General features: G+C 42.1%; 1 long non-coding RNA gene across 1 annotated transcript in view; it reads right to left on the bottom strand.

Annotated features, from left to right (window-relative positions):
- LOC123375547 overlaps positions 1 to 22,483 on the bottom strand; it is a 48,028-nt gene that overhangs the window by 4,890 nt on the left and 20,655 nt on the right. Inside the window, exon 2 of the long non-coding RNA XR_006581510.1 lies at positions 3,557 to 3,609. This is a non-coding gene — a long non-coding RNA (uncharacterized LOC123375547). The remainder of the gene's footprint in view (positions 1 to 3,556; positions 3,610 to 22,483) is intronic.

Raw genomic sequence — 22,483 nt, 5'->3', positions numbered from 1 at the left:
TCACTGGTGTGACTGCTGCTGGAATACTGTTTCCAATTTTGGTGCTCAAAATTCAAGAAGGCTATTGATAAATTGGAGAAGGTTCATAGAAGATCCACAAGAATGATTAAATGATTAGAAAAAAAGCTTTATAGTGATAGACTTGGGGAGCTCAATCTATTTATCTTATCAAAGAGAAGGTTAAGTGGTAATTTGAGTATAGCAAGTATCTACATGGGAAACAAATATTCAATCAAGCAGAGAAAGATTTAACACAGGCCAATGACTAGAAGTTGAAGATAAATTCAGACTGAAAATAAGGTGTACATTTTGGAGAGTGAGGTTAATAAGCCATTTGGAAATTTACCAAGGGTGTTGATGGATTCTTCATCACTGACCATTTTTAAACCAAGATTGGATTTTTTTTAAGCTATGCTCTAGGACTTGTTTTGGGGAAGTTATGGGCTGTTATACAGGTGGTCAGACTAGACGATCAGTGTGGTACCGTCTGGCCTTGGAATTGATTAATTTTACAGGATTATATTCATTAAGGGAAAAACAAGCAAACAAACAAAAACATTAATAGTACAGTCAAAGGGTTAATGACATAGCACAGATACAGCATTTCAAAGACCAGACTGTTAGATTAATCTAGTTTTACTAAGATCTCTTATTAAACCCTCTAGTAATGTTTTCTTTCTCTGATAAAGAAATTATGGGATAGGTCCCGAGGACCTCCTTCCTAAACACCATAGATTAATGTTATTTAGTTCACAACTATTAACAATGGATCTGGATTCAAACTTCCCTGGAGTTTAGGAGCATTCAGGCAATTCAGTTCTACCTTCCACGATTTTCCTATCACTTCAGGTAGATGAGCTACTCTTCACATTGTTATCCTACTGAAACCATTATAAATGATGCCACATTATTCCCCAGACATGACTGCATTTGGTTGTTGTATGAAATGATCACTACAGAGGTATTCTGATTCTGCTGAGGACTTAGATATTTGCAAAGGCTAATATTAGTCAGTAAAATAATAAGAAGAGTAATCAGCTAAAGGCTACTATGATATCTGCAGTTTGATGAGAAGAGATACTTGTTTTGGATGGTACATTTGTTAGGTTTGTGAAGAGTAGTTGTTTCCAGAAATCAAGGAGAGCTTAGTTTGAGGGTTATCTGAAAGACCACATAAATGCTGCTGTTCTAAGGCACCCTAATTTCTGTGTACACTTTGCTGAGATGTGATGGAAGTATAAACAAAGGAAATGCTTCTATCATTATCATCTTGAAAGCTGCATTTTTTTCTCTTCTAAATCAGATGGGAATAGCTCACTAAGGAAATGTGTTCACAGCCTCCCATTATACTTTAAACCACAACTCTGAGCTGCAAACACAATGTTTATCCCTTTGCGTGTGTGTGTCTGAAATTATTTCTTTTGAAAAATGAAAAAGAAAAAGACATTTTATGGCTTTCATCTTTGATGGTCTTATCATCTGGATGGATACATCTCCCACCTCCCACATGCACTTGGGAGGTAGATTAATTAGATTCAATGTTTTGTAACAGATAAAGCTACACAGATAAGGAAGAATCTTTTTTGAAAGACTTAATTCTTTCTGAACCAATAGATTCTCTCTCTGAGAGAGAGAGAGAGAGAGAGAGAGAGAGAGAGAGAGAGAGAGAATCTATTGGTTCAGAAAGAATTAAGTCTTTCAAAAAAGATTCTTCCTTATCTGTGTAGCTTTATCTGTTACAAAACATTGAATCTAATTAATCTCCCTCCCAAGTATATATACAGAGAGAGAGAGAGAGAGAGATTTGTGGAGGGGTGTCAGGTTTAGAGGTTTTTGGTGGTAGAGGAGTGGAAACATGAGATAATAGTCACATTGCTCAATGCATTTTTGAAAGCAACATTGATGAGCACAGCATGCGAACTTGAATAAAACAGAAAACTGAGTTAATACACTGAGACACTAATTCTGCAAACATTAAATTCAAGGAGATTACTCATGTGCTTAAAATTAAGCACATGCATAAGTGTTTGGAGGATCCAGGCCTGTTTTGACAACAAAGCTGTGAGTATGTCATCTATATTTGTTTGCAGGGTTTCAGATCAACTGTAAAGATATGACTAGTGGAAACAGTGTTCCATAAATATTCATAAGAATCTGAAGGCAAATTTCACTTAGATTGCACTTCAACCATTGTTTTCTCAACCTTTATTAGTGAGAATAATCTAGAATAATGAATTTTTACTGAAACACACAAATATATATTTTGGAATTATATAGTTCATTGTACATTTTCCTACTTGTGCTGAGCTGTTCATTTTATATAAGGGAAATGACATTTTTTCTATTCCCTAATCCGTTGACTGAACTGTGGGCCAAATTCTGTTCTTAGTTACATCTATTCAGTCCAATTTGAACAGGGTTTCACAGGTAGAAACAAACAGAATTGCTCCCTGTCCCCTCTCCCCACACACACTTGTACTATTCTGGTGGTACATTGTATGTTAGTGATTTGTGAGTTTGTTTTTGGCGGGAGGGGAACTTGTTCCTCACTGCCCCTCATACACACATGCAAACAAACCAACACAATCTACATCTCTGTTCTATAGTTACTGGCATTTCAGTAGCAAATTGTGTGTGCCTACCAGGTGAGTCCTATTCTGTTCCCAAAGCACAGTATGAAAGTATTAGTTAGAATGTAACAAAGACATTTTAAATATGCTATTTCTTCACATAGATTTTCACAAACTATTTAGCATCATATGCAACTCTTGTTCTAAGCCAGCTGTTCCATATCTTCCTGATAATTTATACTTTGTCTTTTCAACTCCACATGGTGTCCTTATTTGACAAGTTTGAAATCTTATTAACACAGTATCACATCATGGAATGATAGACTTCAGAGGATAAATTAAGGTAAAATACCAGGCAAAGGAATCACTAAGGTGCCCTTGGAAGAGAATTTTTAATAGAAAGCAGCAACTCTTTGATTTAGCAGAGTATTCTTAATATCAATAAGACCACCTTTATAATTTCATGGAACTTCTTGAATTTTGTTTACTTTCAAGTGTGGGATTAGAAAAACATTTTGCATTTGGTAGAACAGTTTTCCCTCCTTAAAAACAATGGTTTAATTGAAAGTTTTTTGGAGTTTTTTCTTTGTTTGCAATAGCTCAACAGAAGCCATTGTATGCAAACTGTAAATATCTTGCTTGAAATGTATCCTTACCTTGCTTCTTCAGCTACCAACAGTAGTAAATAACTAGAAATAATTAATACACACATCATCCTACAATGCATAGTATGACAGAGCCAAATGGCACTTAAACTTAAGAAACAGCACGTTCTATTGTAAATCTGTGTTTGATAAAACAAACTCTCCTATCTCTAGTTTTACTGTGAGTAGCTACTGAATCATTTAACATTTTGATTAGAAAGCAGATGTTTGTGTTCTGTTTCTCACTGGTATTTTTGTTTTAAGGTCAAGGGTTTGGAAAGTAGTTAAATTAGTACAACTGGACTCTGCATAATACTTATGTGACAAATGATGTTTACTTACCAGCTAGGAGAGCAATAGGCAGAAGGGTCAGATTTGTCAATTTGAATCATAATCTGTAAGAAAAATTGATACATAGTGAGAAGTGGTTCTGGCCTGTTGCTTTTCAGAACACTACACAGCCACATCACCCCATCGAGAAACAATGCCATCGCTCCCTCTTTCCAGCATTCAGTTCAAAATGGTCTTTAAAACCCTCTGGATTTTTCCCAACTTCTTTTGTGGATCTTGTCTCTCTGCTTCCTTCTTTGCACTCTGTCCTCATCTATTACTTCTCTTTAGACACTTTCACCCTGGTGGCACAAGAGCTCTTTCTGCAGTTCTGCCATCCGGAACAATCTTACTGCATCTCTCTACCCCGCTGACTCTCCATTATTTGAAAATCAATTGCACTGCACTGAACAAACAGGTGCCACATTTATTTAGTCCAATTTACAGTAAAATGGACAACAGTGAGTATCTGAAAGCTGTTCAGGGAATAAAGTTCACCCCCAGTAGCTCTCTAAACCCTAGAATAAGATATTAAGGGGTAACTTTCCCAAAAGGCCTCTACTGGGTTTCCAGTTAAGTGTGCACATACTGCATGCAGACATTCATGTACCCTCATTTAGCAATTGCAAGTACCTGCCTGTTCACTTTGAATGGTCCAATACTTCGGACCAAGGTACTGGAGCGAAGCGGGTTAGAAGGTATACATTTTAAGACCTGGATTATGATTATTGGAATTGTGCAGTCAGCTGTTTGAAGGCACACAACGTGGCTGGCTAGTGAATGCAAGTAGGGTCATGCATAAATGGGGGTTGGCCTTAGAAGATGTTCCCTTCCTTCTGCAGAATCACTCTGCAAAAAATCTTGATTTAGCAAGAGTTCAACTAACATGGTTATTTCATCCTTCCATGGGAAGCTTGAATCCACCTGAATTGGATAGGGCATTTACAATACACACAAGCAAATATGTTTCCTGAAAGAATCTGAGGAGACTAGTGAATGGTGGAATGAAAAATAATAAAAAGAGTTTGTCAGTTTATATTATTTCTTCTGCCCTCTGCTTCCACTAAAGTTCCCCATTTTGGGCAGTGTGTCTCTATTCTAGGTGCAACATAACATACCTGACACCCCTTTCAATAAATGATGTTACCAACCAAATGGCCATATGGTTAAATTATTCACTACAGAATCCTGCTCTTTAAATTCATTTCTCTGTGTCTCCTTCTTGCCATATTCCCCAGCCAGTCCTGATGTATTAAGAATGTGTCTAACACATTAGCATATTTTATAATTGAGCTGAGGAATGATGCTACTATTAATTTATTTTTGAAATATTAGCTTGCTTTTAAAGAAAGTGCAATGAATAAATGTCAGTAACATTTATTGCAAAGCGCACTGCTACCTTTTGATGTGCCCTTGAACTTCTGAGCCACAGTAACAAAAAGCATCTTGCTTTTGCTAAGAGCTCTGGGTATACTGAGTAGTATGTGATTTTTTTACCCCCTATCTCCCTATAGTATGACATTTGTCCTTTTGCCTATGAGAGAATACGCTGACCCAAGAGAATTGACACATAAACAAGGGAACGATAATTTTGAATGCAAAAGTGAACAAGACTCATCTCATAGAACCATAGGGTTAGAAGGGAACACAAGGGTCATCTAGTCTAGCCCTACAAAACAAGCAAGCAGACACCACTAACTTCCCAGATATAATGCTAGTCACGGAATGTGAGACAGAGACATTTTCTCCTTAACTATAATGAAAAAACAAATAATTGCATTAACACCCCCCCCACACACACACCCGACCTAAATTAAAAGAATCTTAAGGTTGCAAAGTAAGACACTGAAAAGTTAGGAAATGCCAGAACTGAAGTTGTCCATGCAACTTTATATCAGCCCCATTGTGCATATGTTTTATGATACAGTCTTTAACTGCATAATCACATGCTATTCTTTTCCACATGACAGCTTCCTCATTCTGTGCACAGGCTCATCACATTTGGTGATCTCAGTAGGGGCTGCTCCACATTGCCGAGAGTAGCCAATGGGGAGAGAGTGGCCTGATGATGACTTCATCTCTGTATTATTCTGTACCAAGCTCTTGTGAGTAACACATTCCATCAGCCTCCTTCCATTGAACCTTGCTGTTCCCTTCTCCCTGGGGACCAACTTCTCTAAATAACATAGTCCCTTAATTAAAGGCCCTGTCTCCTAAAGGGATGATCAATCTCCTCAAGCCCCTATCTCATCTGAGAGACCTTTCACTCTTTGACACTTCATCAATGGGCATAGGTGCTTGAACTAGGGGTGCTGTTGCACCACCTGGCTTGAAGTGGCTTCCATTATATATAGGGTTTACAGTTTTGTCAATTGATTTCAACACCCCCACTTTAAAAATTGTTCCAGAACCCCTGTCCATGGGATGAAGACACATACATGGCTAGGGGGATGAGGGGGGAAATACCATCAAATCACTTATATTTCCCCTATTTGCCTGCCCACCTTTTGCTGTTAAAGTGTAACTCTGCCATTGACCTTTCATTGCTGAGCATCTTGGGAAATGCTAGGAGGGCCAATAAAATAACCTGCACTGTTGGGGCCTTTAAAATAAGGTCATGTCTATATCTGAATGACTAATAATTCCTGCTTTATTGCATTGTGGTCTTCAAACAAACAAAATAGGAATGAGCGACTAACTGATACTTTTTGGTTAATTCCTGGTGTGAACAGGATTAAGAAAAATGACCTGATTGAGATCAGTGCCATATTAAAAAAAAGTTTGGTGAATTAAATTTGGAAATGCCTTGTAACCAGCCTGTGAGCATCAAGCAGGCTTAGGAGGGAATGTGATAAAACTAGGCCATTAAAAAAAATGCAAGTAGATGAAATGGCATAAATTAAATACAAACATAAAGGGGAAAAAAAAACTTTGATGAATAAATCAAGAGTTCTCTCTTAAAAAAACAAACAAATAAATACATTTACATGTAGCTTGTATGCCATTCTATTTTATTGCAGATTTTCATGATCAGTTTGGCCATGTTAATTGTATGTTCTGCAGTTTGTTTTATTTCAACAAGCCATAAGAATCAGTAAAGCTTGGGCTATACTTTACGGTCCTAATGGGGAACAGTCTGGCTTATCTACTGTCTCACTATGACAATAACAACCGTAATCATTATAGGGGCAAACAAAAAAAGAGGGTACATGGCAAAGTTGGAGGAGAGAGAATGAAAGGGGGAACACTATGGGTATGTTTACATTGCAATGTAAGCCCAGGATTTGAACTCAGACTCAAATCTAATCCCTTTCTGTCTAAAATTATTGTAACCCAGGGTTCCAGGACCCTACAGGGGTGCAGTCTCAGTGAAAGCCAGAACCCCAGGTTCAAGCCCTATTGCTTTGCAGTGTAAATGCAGCCCCACTGGACTTGTACTCTGGGAGTCTGCCAAAAGTATTCCACAGTCCCATGGGCCTTCTTTCTTTGTCCTCTGGACAGTCAAGTTTTCCCAGGAACAAAGGGCTAGAGTGGCCACATTTTTACAAGAGCTCTAGTCTGGAACATGAGTGGTTGGACTTGGGCCCACATAATGTAGTGTAGAAGCTGGACCCCCATGTTGGGACCCAGGGTTCAACAATTCCTAACATGGGGTTACAAATGAGTATAGATGCTCAAGGCCTAGGTTAACAACCCCAGGGTCTCCTAACTTGTCTTCTACTAACCCTGGGCTTACACTGCAGTGTAGACATACCCTGTAGTGACGAAAAGCACCTCTCTCACATTTACTTAGCAGTTGCATGCTGCAACAGCAATCCCCACCCTCCTAAGCAGATGATGAGTTGGTGGTAGGAGTCACAGCTGCCTCATCCACTCCCATTCAACAGCTCACAAGCAAGGTGCAGTAGGAGGAGGGCAGAGCCACGGCTGCATGTTGCTATGAATAGATTTTTTAGCAGGGCAGCCAGAGCCCCGAAACCACATGACACCAAGCCTAGGAGCAGAGTCTGCAGCCTTCCCAGCAACTTCATTACAAGAGAGAGAACTTTATGTTCTATCTAGCTAAAAAGAGATAAGGTTTGTGCTTGGAATATTCCTTAGGCACTTATGGCTGATGAAGTAGCTAATTGAACAAATACCTTGGTGTTAGCTATTCCAGCCACCTCTGATAGCCGCTCATAATTTATCAGAACATATGCTACCACTTCTGTTCTGCATTTTCTCTAACTGAGAGCCATCATTACAGAGTAGAATGCAACATAATGCTGTAAGATAGAACAAACTATTCATGAGAGCGATGAGGGATGTAAGAAAGATGTGCACCTTGGGCGAAGTGCATTTAAATATGGATAGTGCTGAAAACTACCATCTAGGACAAGATGACATAGTCCTTGCAAAACAGGAATATGTAACATCCCAGCACCCTGAGCACAATAATACTTTCAGATGCTTCAGTTCATGGTAAATACTTGCTGTGGAATCAGTTATAAACCAAACTGCTTATTGCATTCAGTTATTTTATTATTCATCAAAAGATGGGCTGAGTCAATTGGATTTAAAATCTTCCTCTTACCTTTGATTAAGAAAGGTATTTTGCTATCTAGACCTATCACCAATGGCCTGGGTAATTGAGATAAGCGACTGTTTAACACTTGGGTTTTATAACTTGGAAGAGGAGAGACCGCCCAAATTCTGAAAACATCACTCTTGGGAGACAGAAGGGATGAAATGAAGAATGGGTTCATCTCCTTAATAACACATTGAGATGTCTATCATTTCTCTATTCAACTTAATGAAGCTCACACTCAATTAGTGAGCTTGTTAGACTTGAATAACTTTAACAAAGACATGGGTTTATAAGCTCCTGCAGCTTTATGTTGGCATCATAATTGGCTTTTTTAATGTTTCATACGTGTATGCTATCTGTCCGAGAGCCATGTAAACATTTACAAAAGGAAGCCGAAAGGTAATAAAAACTAATAGACTGTGCTTGTTTCTTGACTTGAGCTGCAGCTTATTTAGATACATTTCATTTCTGCTCCTAGGCTTCCCAGTTCATATAAGCAAAGCAGGGATTGTAAATGCTATTTCTGTTGCAAGAAATATAAAGTTATCTTTAACATTGAACAGATGATTTTTTGTGAACAATTGTGAAGGATATTAATGCATTTATATAAGGGAGCATTAAAAGGAAAAATTGTTGCTGCATCATAATTACCTTTTAAAGGCCTTAAGGTTTTCCTAGCAGAGGCAGAATTCTGCCACACTGAGAGTTCAAACAGTATCTGATTACTCATTAGTGTATGGGAAGAGATACCATAGACTTTTTAGAGACGTATAACAGTTGGCAGAAGGGTTGCAAAGGCAGTTAAAAGGGCTGGGTTCAAACTGATATCTACAGCTACTGCTGGGGAAGAGGGTCTCTTTCAAAAATAAAACATTTATCTTGTGCCCTTTTCTAAAATCTTTATAGGCATCAGGTCCTAGGAACTATTGATGGTTGGGAATTTTCTGTTGAAATTCTATTTTGATGGATAATGCAATTTCGACAAAAATATTTTTTTCATGGGAAAATTTTGAATGTGCCAAAGATTTCAATTTTCCCATGAGAAAATCAAAATGAATTATTTCATTTGGGGTTGGGTCATCCTGAATATAAAGGTTTTGGTTTGTTCACCAAATTGAAATATTTAGCTCTGGATCAGTTTGACATTAATCTGTATCTGCCTCCGCTGCCACTGGGCCTCACAGGAGTTGTAGTTTGGGTATCCCATGTCCCCATTCTCCTTTATGGAGACAGATACCTGCCTGGGCAATCTTCCATGATGCATTATGCCCATGCAACTGCCATGATGCATGGCCTCTCCCCACCAAGAGGGGAAACAATTGTACAGCGTGGGAGATGTACTTCTGACCAGGGAGCATGATATATAGAGAAGAATAGGAGCATGAGGCACCTGATTTACAAACACACCTGAGCCATTTCAGAATGAAACTATTTTGGTTTTCAATTTTTGCCAAAAATATGAACATTTCTATGGAAATTTTCTTTGTTTTTTTTCCATCTAGATCTAATCATCACCCACCAGGTTGGCTCCAAGCAATCACTTCCAAAAGCTTAGAACTTCTCTCTCACAAGAGGAAAGTGACATCTCCAGAAAGAGCCCCTACACTGACTTTATCCACTACTAAGTCTGAGCCAATGGGCTCATTAAGGTAGTGAAACACAATTTCCCCATGGAATAACCTATACACTTTCATACTCTTCCACACAGATGCAGATCAACAGAACATGTAAATAGAGTTCCCAAGGAAAAAAGAAAACCATGAAAATACTCAAACTAATACAATTTTAAGCACTTTATGAAACTCCATTGAATCATATGCAAATTGTACCTGGCTGCAGTAAAGAATACATCTTCAGTTTTGCCTTTCCACCTCCATAGGGAGCTAAGAAGCTCCAGCTCCTAGCCCTAGGGCTTACAGTATTGCACACTTGTGTTGTCCCAAGTTGACGTCAATGCTGATTGCCTAAAGGAATGGTTTCATGAATGGGTCATAGTCTATAATCATCAGATCACTGCTATTGGGCACTGCATCTTTTGCGCTTGAAATAATGTATTAAAGAACGTTATAAAGAAATTATTAAACAATTATATGTGGGTGTGAAGAGATCGTACATTAAGTTCTTATCTCACAGTGTCTTTGCACTGGTGTAATTCCATGGCCACAAGCTCAAATCAAGCTAGAAACAAACATTTGATCATTCACATTATCAGGTTAAACCTTTGTTCCCACTACTACTGCCAAAGTCTCCCATGTGGAGTAGAACAGGCACAACAGTGACTAATGCTGATTTTGTGTTCACCCTGTGACATGCATTGATGGCTGTGATAGTATTGCATTCCTTTAGAAATAACAGCAATGACCACACAAAAGCACATTTATTATAATGTATTAACAGCCTAATCATTTCAAGCGCCCTATGGAGGTGGAAAGGCAAAACTGAAGATGTGTTCTTCACTGCAGCCAGGTATAATTTGCATATGATTCAATGGAGCGGCAAAACTCCAACTCACTTCAGTTGGGTCAGAATTTTACCCCGTGTCACCAGTGTTTCTGCTTCTGAAAGCCTGTTCTTTAAAAAAAAACTGCCACTTTTTCTTGACTTCTTGTACTCTCCCACACATTTGGGAATAGGTCACAAACTTGCATATATGTATTTCAGGAAGAAAAAAACAAAAAAGCACTGTCTTGCAGAAACCCCATAAGCCACTGAAAAAAGAGAGAGAGTTCCACACTGAAAGAATTATGCCTTTTAAAACTAGGGTTTTTTTTAAATCAAAACTGTGCCCAGATTAATAAAATTTAGGAATCAATCATGCTGTATTTAAAATTTAGCATCACTTCACAAACATGTACTTAGGGCCTGAGGAACCAACAATGGTAATGGCAAAGCGGGGAGAGGAAGGGAGAGAGGCGGAATGGAATGCATCTGTCCTGCATTTAAGAGAGTGATAGAATACTTCAGTACTATGAGATACTTATTAGCTGAAACTGGAGCATTTTCTTTAGACCAGTCAGTCCTCATCTGTAACAGTGTAACAATACTTGCATGAATTATATTTCTGTATGTCCAGAGAAAAGCAGAGCCGTGCTCTCTTTTGAATATGCATTAAAATGCTAATGTCTCATTCTTGTGACCAAGATTCTAATGAGAACATAAGACAGCAATAATTGTAATGATATAATATTTCCTCTTCAAGCTGCCATTTTTAGATCACAACTTTGTGGCTATCTCTAGTTGTTGGGCCTAAGTTGCTCCCAATATATTCATGTCCACACTGAGTGCCTATCTAGTACACCAGGGAATAGTGTCACTGCGTGAAGCACCACAGTCTCTGCAGAAACATTTGAGCTAAACATTCCTCAGAATTAAATATTTGAAACTATTTTTAAATAAGTTTTGAGGGCCAGTGAAAAGTGCTATCTCTATTTGTTCTAGGGTATTTTAGCTCACTGGGATAGCCACCTGAGATGCATATCTCATTACGATTGACAGCGCTGGAGACTAAAAGCCTCCCACTACAGAAAAGGTAGATTATACTAGTGCAGGCTTCCCAATACTGGCCAATTAATGTAATCTGGACCATTGGTTCTCAGCCTGCAGGCCGCATGTGGCCCTATTAGCACACAGCTGCTAAAGGCCACCTGATCCCAGCTTCCCTGCCACCTGGTGCTGCAGGGTCAGGGGTCCCAGCTGTCCTGCCACATGGCCCAGCATGGGAGTGGAGTGGGGGGGCAGAGCTGCCCAGCTGCCCTCCTGCCTGGCAATATGCTGAGGCTCAGGGTTGGGGTTGCCCTGCCTCTCAGCACCATGCAGTGGGGGTCAGGGCTGCCCTGCCACACAGTGAGGTCCGGGGTCAGGGCTGCCCAGCCACCAGGCCCTGCGCCCAGGTCTCTGCTCCTGGCACCTCTCTGTGGACAGGTCTCGGGGGTGGGGGCAGCACTAGGCATTGGCGGGGGGGTGCTGTGGTTTTCAACCTGTGGCCCAGATAACACATTATGGGCTGCATAAGCAGCACCCAAAGATAAATAGGTTGAGACCCACTCATCTGGAGTATCTGTGGTCCTCATTACCACTGTATTTGAGTGCCTCATAATCACTGATGATTTTTACCATCACACGCTCTCTGAGGCAGGGAAGTGCTATTATCACGGCTTTACAGAGTGGGAACTGATGCACAAAAAGTTTACGTGATTTATGCGGGGTCACACAGGACATTTGTTGTAGAGCCACGAGTGGAGCCCAGGTCTCCTACTCACTAGGCCAGTGCCTTAACTGTCATGTACTCCTTCTACACAGTAAGTTGCAGAGCTACTACTGCAGGTCAGGCTTCTGTACCAGCTATGGACTGGCTACAGCGCTTCTGGAGATACACCAGACATGTTCACTGTAAGATCCTTAATGCGCTACCAGAAATGGCTGTTGACAGCTTAAATAAGGTATGTTACAAATTTCACCACCTAGTGGCTGAACAGTACAACACAGCCTGGAAAGGATGAACCTCATCACTTGTGTTCTTGAAAATTCATATGGTTTGGTTTGGGAAAACTCTCCTTCCACCATATCCCAGAACCATCATCCTTCATTTTGAAGGGTTTAGAGAGGTCCCCATACACCATTCCACTGGGCCATGGCAGTTGGGTGGTCTACTTGCATCTCCCAAGGGCACAGTATAGCTGCTTCCATCATACAGGGCACGTGTTCCTTGTGGTACGTGGTATGAGCTATCACCACTAAATCTTAATTTTTGAAGGTAACTGGAAAGGATTCAGGATCTGGCCTACTCCCTGTAGTGCAGCAGAGAGCAACAAACAACCTCCCCTTCCCAGCCAGCCTGTGGCTGAGCCCGGGGGCTGACATGTCTACTCCCTCAATTGCAAAGCAAATATATACTGCCACTGTTCCTCAGTCCTGTCTTAGTGGGACCTGCTCTGGGACTGAGAGATTAATTTAGTTTTCTTCCCTGTTCAAATCCTGGTCCTCTCTGCTGGGTCTGCTAAAAGGAAGGCCAGTTGTGCTAGTGAAACAAGGTGGGTGAGATTGTGCTAGTAATTTTCGTTATGTGGCCATTAATCCAATGAGGAGTCAAGTGAGATCAGCAACCAACTGCATCGACAGATGGTAAAAACTTTCGGTTGTTATTGACCTGAGCTAGAATCAAGCCACCCACTTGATTCCATTTTTTTAAAAATATGCCCAGATTAATAAAGTCTATGAATCCATTATACTGCATTTAAAATTTATCATAACTTCATGAGGATGTAGTAGGTGGAACACAGATTCCCTACTCAATGCTACAGTCTCTTAAAGAATGAAGCAGGAGATTAGTTGAAATATCTATTGATATGAAATCAAATAGATACAGCTAACACCACTTCTAATTAAATCCATGTTTCAAATTGGTTAATAATAGTAGATATATCTGTTGAGTAAGCCACTGATTTCTAGCCATAAATTGGAAAGAAAAAAACATGTTTTTCCCTTGTTATTTTACAGGTGAAGAGGATAAATCTTTCTTTTTGGGACAGTCATTGAACTAGAAATGGTGTCAGACCAGAATGAAAGGTCTGAAAATGTAGGGTTAGCAATCCAGATCTGAATTGTTTGTTTTACATCTCTCTTTATGTTGGGCTATTATGCCTCAGTTTACCCATTTATAAATGGATACAACTTTTACCAACATAAAAGTGTGGCACTTAATTAGTATTTGTTAGAGATGAAATATTCAGATCTGGATTTTGAAACTCTAAAATTTGATAATTTTCAGATCAGGAGTTTGCTTTTGGATCCAGCTTGCACAGACTTAGCATGTGTGTAGCTTTATACACGAGTAGTCTCATACATTTCAACAGGACTACTCACATGAATAACTATGCGCCTATTTATGTTTCTGGAGGATCAGGACCTAAATACTGGAAAGTAAAAATATTATTAATACAGATATTATTGACTGTAGGGTTTTATTCTTTTCCATTACAGTATACTTCATGTCACACAAGATTATTTCTGCCCTTTAGGTGGATTCTGGCCTGAAAAAATAATGATCTTACATTCCATTAAGTTCTTCCAAAAACACAGCTTCCCTGCAAGTCAGTAGCATATGTAAGGGCTAGTCTACACTTACCAGCCAGGCCGACCCGGTGAGTTCGACTTCTTGGAGTTCAAACTATCGCGTCTAATCTGGACGCGATAGTTCGAACTCCGGAAGCGCCGCGGTCGACTTCGGTACTCCACCACTGCAAATGGCGGTGGCGGAGTCGACCTTGGAGCCACGGACTTCGATTCCGCGGCGTCTGGACGGGTGAGTAGTTCGAACTAGGCTACTTCAAATTCAGCTACGCTATTCACGTAGCTGAATTTGCGTACCCTAGTTCGACCCCGCTTCTTAGTGTGGACCAGCCCTAAGAGACCTGCATCAATCTATGCTTCTGAATGTCATTTTCTATACATAATGCAGACGGTGTTAGGTTTGTGGATAACCAAATCTCTGTTACAAACAAAATTGGCAGCAGACCTTTATTTCAGCTACTTCCAGGCAAACCTCTATGTCAGATAGATTTGACTTATTGCCCAGTTGTTTGGCCTGTTTGTAAATAAAAAGAACTCTGTGGAAAAGTTTGACATTGTTACTTTCAGCTATATCTTAGACATGTATTGGCACAGTGTGAAAAGTAATATGTAAGTGACTTGATTCTGGCTTTATTTTTTTAGTGTTCTTTTAGACATCAGGCACAGCTCAGTCTCCTAGTACCATGGACATCTGGAAAACTCTTTAATCGTGTGGTGTAATTCAGCTATTCTGTTTGGTCTCAGTCTCATCCATTGTTCAAATATGTGGACTGTTCAGACTAAAGTGACAACAACACACTAGTAGTGATAAATTAGAGGAAAAACTCCTAGAAAGATCAGGGAGCATAAGAGATGTTGGAGATCCATGAAGTTTTCTTTTTTTAAACGTAATCATAATATTTTGCACTTTTATACCTCCACCCAAGGATCTTAAAGTATCCATGGTCCTTTCCAAAGCTAATAAATTAAGCTTCACATCACTCCACAGAGGTATATAGAGCTGACTGAATTATTCATAGTGAATAATTTGACACATTTCACTTTTTGTTTCAAGTTCAAAAATTATCCATAAATTGATTGTTGAATTCTGGAGTGTATCAGTTATTTGAAATCATAGGTATTTACATGAATAATTCTTGGCCTGCCAATCTTATCAAAATGTCATAGTAAATATCTGCATTCTTCCCTGTGTCATCTGTCAACATATATTACTTGGCCTTATTTGTAAAAATATTTAGCATTCACTATTAACCTGATTCTCTGGATATGTGGGTATTACCTGCATTGTCCGCATACTGGTTCTGATCCAAAATTCATTGACATCAGTTGCAAGAATCCCATTGACCTCTAAACTTTGGATCAAGTTCACGGTCTTTATTCTTTTTCATGTCAACTTGAGAGTTTCTCATTTAATATATCTGTTCTTGAATTATGATTTCTATTGGCAATCAATAATCTTACAGAGACCATACTTTAAACAGCATTAGTGTCACATTTTGTCTCCTTGCCTAATAGTTTGTTTTGATATTTAGACTATTCATAACAATTGTGAATGGACCTCAGGTTGCTATTGATTAGAGTTAGTTGTATAGTATTTGGTAATCTCAATGTCAGGCAAATTTTGATTTTCTCCAGAATTCATGAACAATTCATGAGATCCCAGAAGTCATCAGACTGTTTGCAAGTAATGAATTGTACAAAGTGTAAACCCACAAAGGGCAGTTGAGAAAATTCAAGCTGTGTTTGTAAGTGTCTCCACAAAATATTTTTTCACTGTTAATCTAATATTGCACGGCCCACACTCAGTTAACTGTTAGGTGGTTAGTGTGATGAGGTTGTTGGCTCACGAGAGTTCCCAGTGCAAATGTGTACACATTGGAAAAGCACTATTTAGCCCTCTTTATTGGTACTCTCAGAAGAAAAGCCAAACATTGAATGGGTGCAGAGCTGACTTCCTTTCCACTCCAGAAGTGATCATTTCAGGTAAGGATTGAGGCAGGCAACCTACAGAAGCTTTCTCTGTTACTGTCTTCACATGCCTGTTTTGTAGATAAACAGAGAACTTCAGTCCCTAAGGCTGTCATGCCAGAATCTTTCATACATAATGCTATTCACAAGGATAAAACAAAATAAAAAATCATAACTAATTCAGGCCTGGTCTACACTAGGACTTTAATTCGAATTTAGCAGCGTTAATTCGAACTAACCACTCAACCGTCCACACCAGGAAGCCATTTAATTCGAACTAGAGGGCTCTTTAGTTCGAATTTGGTACTCCACCCCGACAGGTGGAGTAACGCTAAATTCGACATGGCTAGCTCGAATTAGGCTAGGTGTGGATGCAAATCGAACTTAGTAGCTCCGGGAGCTATCCCACACTGCACCACTCTGTTGACGCTCTGGACAGCAGTCGGAGCTTGGATTCTCTGACCAGCCACACAGGAAATGACCCGGGAAAAATTGAATTCCTTTTCCTGTCTGGGCACTTTGAATCTGACGTCCTGGCTGGACATCGGGGCAAGCTCCGCAGCACCTGCAACGATGCAGAGCTCTCCAGCAGAGGAGTCCGGCCAATCCAAGAATAGAAAGAGGTCCCCAGCATGGACAGACCGGGAAGTCCTGGATCTGATCGGTGTGTGGGGCGAGGAGTCTGTGCTGTCGGAGCTGCACTCCAGCAAGCGGAATGCAAAGACCTTCGAGAAGGTCTCCAAAGCAATGATAGAGAAAGGATACAGCCGGGATGCAATGCAGTGCCGCGTGAAAATCAAGGACCTGAGACAAGGCTACCAAAAAGTCAGAGCGGCAAACGGACGCTCCGGAGCCCAGCCCCAGACATGCCGCTTCTAAGAGGCACTGCATGCCATTCTAGGTGGGTCTGCCACCACTGCCCCACCAGTGACCGTGGACTCAGTGGATGGCATAGTGAACCTGGACAGTTCCTCCTCGATGTTTGCCGATGGGGAAGATGAGGAAGGGTCTGTGGAGGACGGCGCAGGCGACAGCGAACACAAAACCGCTTTCCCTGACAGCCAGGATCTCTTCATCACCCTCACAGAGATCCCCTACCAACCCTCCCCGGCCGTTAACCCAGACTCTGAATCAGGGGAAGGATCAGGCGGTAAGTGCTATAAACATGTAAACATTTATTTTTTATAAAACAGGTATAAAAAAATAGAAATACTATATATAAAATTTTCAATGAAAAACTATATGAAAAGTAGGTCCACACATATAGGGATTGAACAATAATCCTCCAGGGACAATTCAAGAAAGGTCTCATTTAGGTCCTCAAAAAGCCTCCGCAGGAGGTTCCTGGGGAGAGGTGCCTTGTTGGGTGCTCCGTGGAAGCACACTCTTCCGCGCCAGGACATCCTTATGTAGATGGGAATCATCGCCTCCACAAGCATGGCCGCATATGGTCCTGGTCTCTGCAGGGCTTCCCTTAGCATCCGCTCTTTGTGACTCCGAGGGACCCGCATCAGGGTGATCTCGTTCATGAAATGCTGCATCTAATTAGGGCAATTAGTGTATTGTTACTGTTGTGAATGGTTGACTTTTACTTTGCATAACAATGACCCTCGCTTAACAGCCACGTGTTGTAGGCCACATAGGAAAAGCATACATTGATCTTTCCCGTGCACTGGCGGGAGTGGCTGGAAAAGGGTCAGAGTATATGATTTCCAGATTGCCTTTAGCGGGAGGGCACAGCTATCCATTAACTGATAAGCAGAATGTACTGTAAGGCTTACCAGGACTGTCTGCTAGACGGATTCAGCTGTCTCTCCCCGACTTGTCCGCTCTCCTGTGCAATGCCGCAGCCAATGAGAGCGTATTCCGAAATCTCGAACTTGGCCCGAGATCTCGTGAGACTTGTTGCCCTGTATGGTCTTGTTCAGAGAAACTGACTAGACTGTGTTCACTGTTCGCAAACATGTATCTGTTCAAGGAAATCAGTTACTTTTCCCATCACACAGCTTCGGCTCTTTCCCGGACTGCCCCAGCATCCCCCTCGCAGAGGCTGGCGCAGATTAGGCGGCGAAAGAAAAAGACTCGGGACGAGATGTTCGCGGAACTGATGGCCTGCTCCAGAGCCGAGGCGGCAGAGCAGAGACAGTGGAGGGAGACCCTATGTCAACAGCATCGCACACACATCGAACGGGAGAATAGGTGGCGGCAGGAAGACCAGCAGGCGACTCAAACGCTGCTTGGGCTAATGAGGGAGCAAACGGACACGCTCCGGCGCCTTGTTGATGTTCTGCAGGACCGCAGGCAGGAGGACAGAGCCCCCCTGCAGTGTATCTGCAACCGCCCTCCCCCGCCAAGAAGTCCTGCCCCCCCTCACCCAAAAGTACAAGACGGCGGGGCGGTAGGGGCCGTGAGAACTGTCACTGCACCACTGCATAGCGCTAATGTACCACACACCTCTCACGCTATAAATTTGTAGAAGTGCTTCCCTTACAGGCTCACCCAGTCCCAAATCCAAGTTTCATCCCCCCACTGTGTATTAGATTATTAAAAGCTGTTTGCTGTTATTCACTGTTTCGGTCACGTCTTTCGTGTCAGAGGATTTTTTTTTGTATGGGAGGGGGAGGGGATTTATAATTGCACGATATAGCCTGCATTACCAGGGTACAGACTTGGGGGCATGATCAACTGCAGGGCACACACATACTGCAGTCAGTAGGCACCAGGGTCACTCTGTGTGGTGTATGCTGCCCCGTGTCATTCTGTGATGTGTATGCTTGTCCAGGGTCCTAGCGCCTGCCACCCCCTTAATGTTAAGGCACGCTGCCCTTACCATGCACTTCCACCGTAGCAACGAGCCTCTCCGCTGCCCTGAGCCCCAGCAAGAGCCCTCATCCACGGACAGATACTTACCCTTCCCCCACACCCCTCACCCCTTCCTACGCCCAAACCCGCAGCCCACTGCCATCATCCAAACCCCTATCCAAAGAAGGCACCACTCGCCCCTTCCTGCAAACCCACCCCTTCCTGCAATCCCTTCCCTTGATGCACAACCACTTGCAACCGTCCCCCACTCCAGAGACCTATGTAGGAGCAGGAGGATGTCATTCCTCTATGGAACAAGCGGTCTGTACATCAGTGCACACCGTGCCCAGCACAGTATGCGTCCATGTTTCAGCAACTGAACAGAAATGCAAAGTAAAACAAAGATTTATTAATAATGAGTGTAACAATTAATTTGCTTTAAAACGTGCTTTGGAAGTGGGGGAAACTTGGAGAACGGGGTATGTAACCGCAAATCGAAATCGACACATACAGACACAAGCCCACGGTCAGTTTCTCTTGAAAGCAAGTGGAGAGTCATAGGTTACCCTGCTCTCCGAGGAAACTAGCTTTCAAAGCCTCCGGGATACACAGCGCTTCCCGCTGGGATATTCTCTCGGCACGGGTGTCTGGCTGAGCGTAAACTGCAACCAGGCGATTTGCCTCAACCTCCCATCCGGACAAAAAGGTCTCGCCCTTGCTCTCACAGAGATTGTGGAGCACACAGCAAGCAGCAATAACTACGGGGATATTCTTTTCGCTGATGTCCGAGCGAGTCAGTAAGCTCCGCCATCTCCCCTTGAGACGTCCGAAACCACACTCCACCACCATTCTGCACTTGCTCAGCCGGTAGTTGAAGAGTTCCTTCTCTCTGTCCAAGGCGCCTGTATAGGGCTTCATGAGCCAGGGCATTAGTGGGTAGGCTGGGTCCCCGAGGATCACTGTAGGCATCTGCACATCCCCAACCGTTACTTTGTGGTCCGGGAAGAAAGTACCTGCCTGGAGGCGTCTAAACAGACCAGAGTTCCTGAACACACGCGCGTCATGAACCTTGCCCACCCACCCAACGAAGATGTTGGTAAAACGTCCCCTATGGTCTACCAGTGCTTGCAGCACCATAGAAAAGTAGCCCTTTCGGTTAATGTACTCGCTGGCCTGGTGGGCTGGTGCCAGGATAGGGATGTGAGTCCCATCTATAGCCCCACCGGAGTTTGGGAATCCCATCGCGGCGAAGCCATCTATGATGTCCTGGACCTTTCCCAGAGTCACTACGTTTGAGAGAAGTTGCTCAACGATTGCGTGGGCTACTTCAATCACAGCAACCCCCACGGTAGATTTGCCGATGCCAAAGTGGTTCGCTACTGACCGGTAGCTGTCTGGCGTTGCAAGTTTCCAGAGGGCTATGGCCACTCGCTTCTGCACACTCAGGGCTGCTCGCATCTGGGTGTCCTGGCGCTTCAGGGCAGGGGACAGCAAGTCACAGAGTTCAAGGAAAGTGCCCTTACGCATCCTGAAGTTTCGCAGCCACTGTGATTCATCCCAGACCTGCAGCACTATGCGGTCCAACCAGTCCGTGCTTGTTTCCCGGGCCCAGAATCACCGTTCCACACCATGAACTTGACCCATTGCCACCATGATCTCCACAGCGCGGCGTACCCTGCTTTGTGAGAGGTCTGCGCCACTCTGTGAATTCCTGTCCTCACCGCGCTGCCGGAGCCTCCTCGCCCGATTTCTCAGCAGCTGACTGTGGAAGAGGTGGACGATAAGGTGCGAGGAGTTGACAACGGCCATAAGTGCAGCGATGATTGCAGCGGGCTCCATGCTCGCAGTGCTGTGGCGTACGCGCTGTAACTGACAAGAGAAGGGCGCGAACAGACTTCCCGCCGGAGCTTTCAGGGAGGGAGGGCGTGATTGACGGTTCAATGATGACAGTTACCCAAAAGCACCCTCGACACATTTTTCCCCCCAGCAGTCATTGGGGGCTCTACCCAGCATTCCAATGGGCAGCGGGGACTGCGGGAACTGTGGGATAGCTTCCCACAGTGCACCGCTTCCAAAGTCGACGCCAGCCCCGTTACTGTGGACTCAGAAATTCGAATTAGTGTATTTACTGTGGATACACAAATTCGACTTCATAAGGTCGAATCCACAAATTCGACTTAAGTAGATTCGAAATAGTCTTGTAGTGTAGACAAGGCCTCAGTGTTTAAAATGAAAAATCTGATGCAAGAAAAAATAAGGTTAACTACCTTTGAATGCAAGGCAGCATGTTATCTCCCAGCTTTTGAATCTTGGGACTGGTAGTTAAAGAATGAAGTCTGGCATTAGTATTATATAACTTCATGGAAGCAGTTACGAGGATAAAAGAGAAAGGTCACACCTGTGAACTCCTTATGAACACCTTGATAATGATTTCTTTTCAAGAGTGTTTGAGCCACATTTGCACACCATAAAAAAGCACATTCTGTGCTGCAATATGGAAAACTGAAATATACTTAGCTGCTAGAATAATTCCTAATACTGGAGACAGTGTGCTTGCATGTCATAGGTTTCCTGTCCAATTGACTAAGCAAACCCCATTTAGATGAAAGTATAACATACAAAAGTTTAAAAAAGAACAAGGAGTACTTGTGGCACCTTAGAGACTAACCAATTTATTTGGGCATAAGCTTTCGTGCGCTAAAACCCATGTCATTAGATGCATGCAGTGGAAAATACAGTAGGAAGAAATAGATAGATAGATAGATAGATACACAGAGATCATGAAAAAAATGGGGGTTGCCATACCAACTCTAACAAGACTAATCAATTAAGGTGAGCTATTCTGATGAAGTGGGTTTTAGCCCATGAAAGCTTATGCCCAAATAAATTTGTTAGTTTCTAAGGTGCCGCAAGTACTCCTGTTCTTTTTGCTGATACAGACTAACATGCTACCACTCTGAAACCTGTCACCATACAAAAGTGTGCGGATGGGAGAACAATATGATACATGCTATAGAGAAGAGTCCTCTAGAAGCCACAAGTGCAAGTCACTGAAAAATTAGCAAGTACTGAAACCAGTCAGTTAAATTTCTAAATGTCATTCTGATATCATGAGCTGGAAGCTAAGGTATATAGAAACTAAAGGAATTGCTCAAAAGGTACAAGATTTGAACCTGTTGACCTTTGGATAAAGGAAGTACTTTGCTACCAACATAATAAAAAAAAACACAGGCAGAAGGAAATATCATGCTTTTATTGCACTCTAATCTGTTCCCCAAAGTGCTACATGTAAGAAAAGGGAATGTTTAGTGGAACAATGTTACAGTACAGCAGGTCAGTGTGTAGGTGGATCAAGCATACAAAAAGGTACCAGCAGGGAGCCATAGACCAGAGTTACTTTAATATTCCTTTTCTATTGACTTATTTGTGTCTATTTTTTACAAGCTGTTGGTACTTAAAATGCCCAACACTTTTTTTTAAAATGAGACAACTGTCAGAATGTGGAATCTTTGCACTGCCATATGGAAAGCAAA

The sequence above is a fragment of the Mauremys mutica genome, chromosome 8, assembly GCF_020497125.1.
Source record: "Mauremys mutica isolate MM-2020 ecotype Southern chromosome 8, ASM2049712v1, whole genome shotgun sequence".
NCBI lineage: Eukaryota > Metazoa > Chordata > Testudines > Geoemydidae > Mauremys > Mauremys mutica.
The sequence above is the reverse complement of the archived record's forward strand: the minus strand, read 5'-3'. Positions and strand labels throughout refer to the sequence as shown.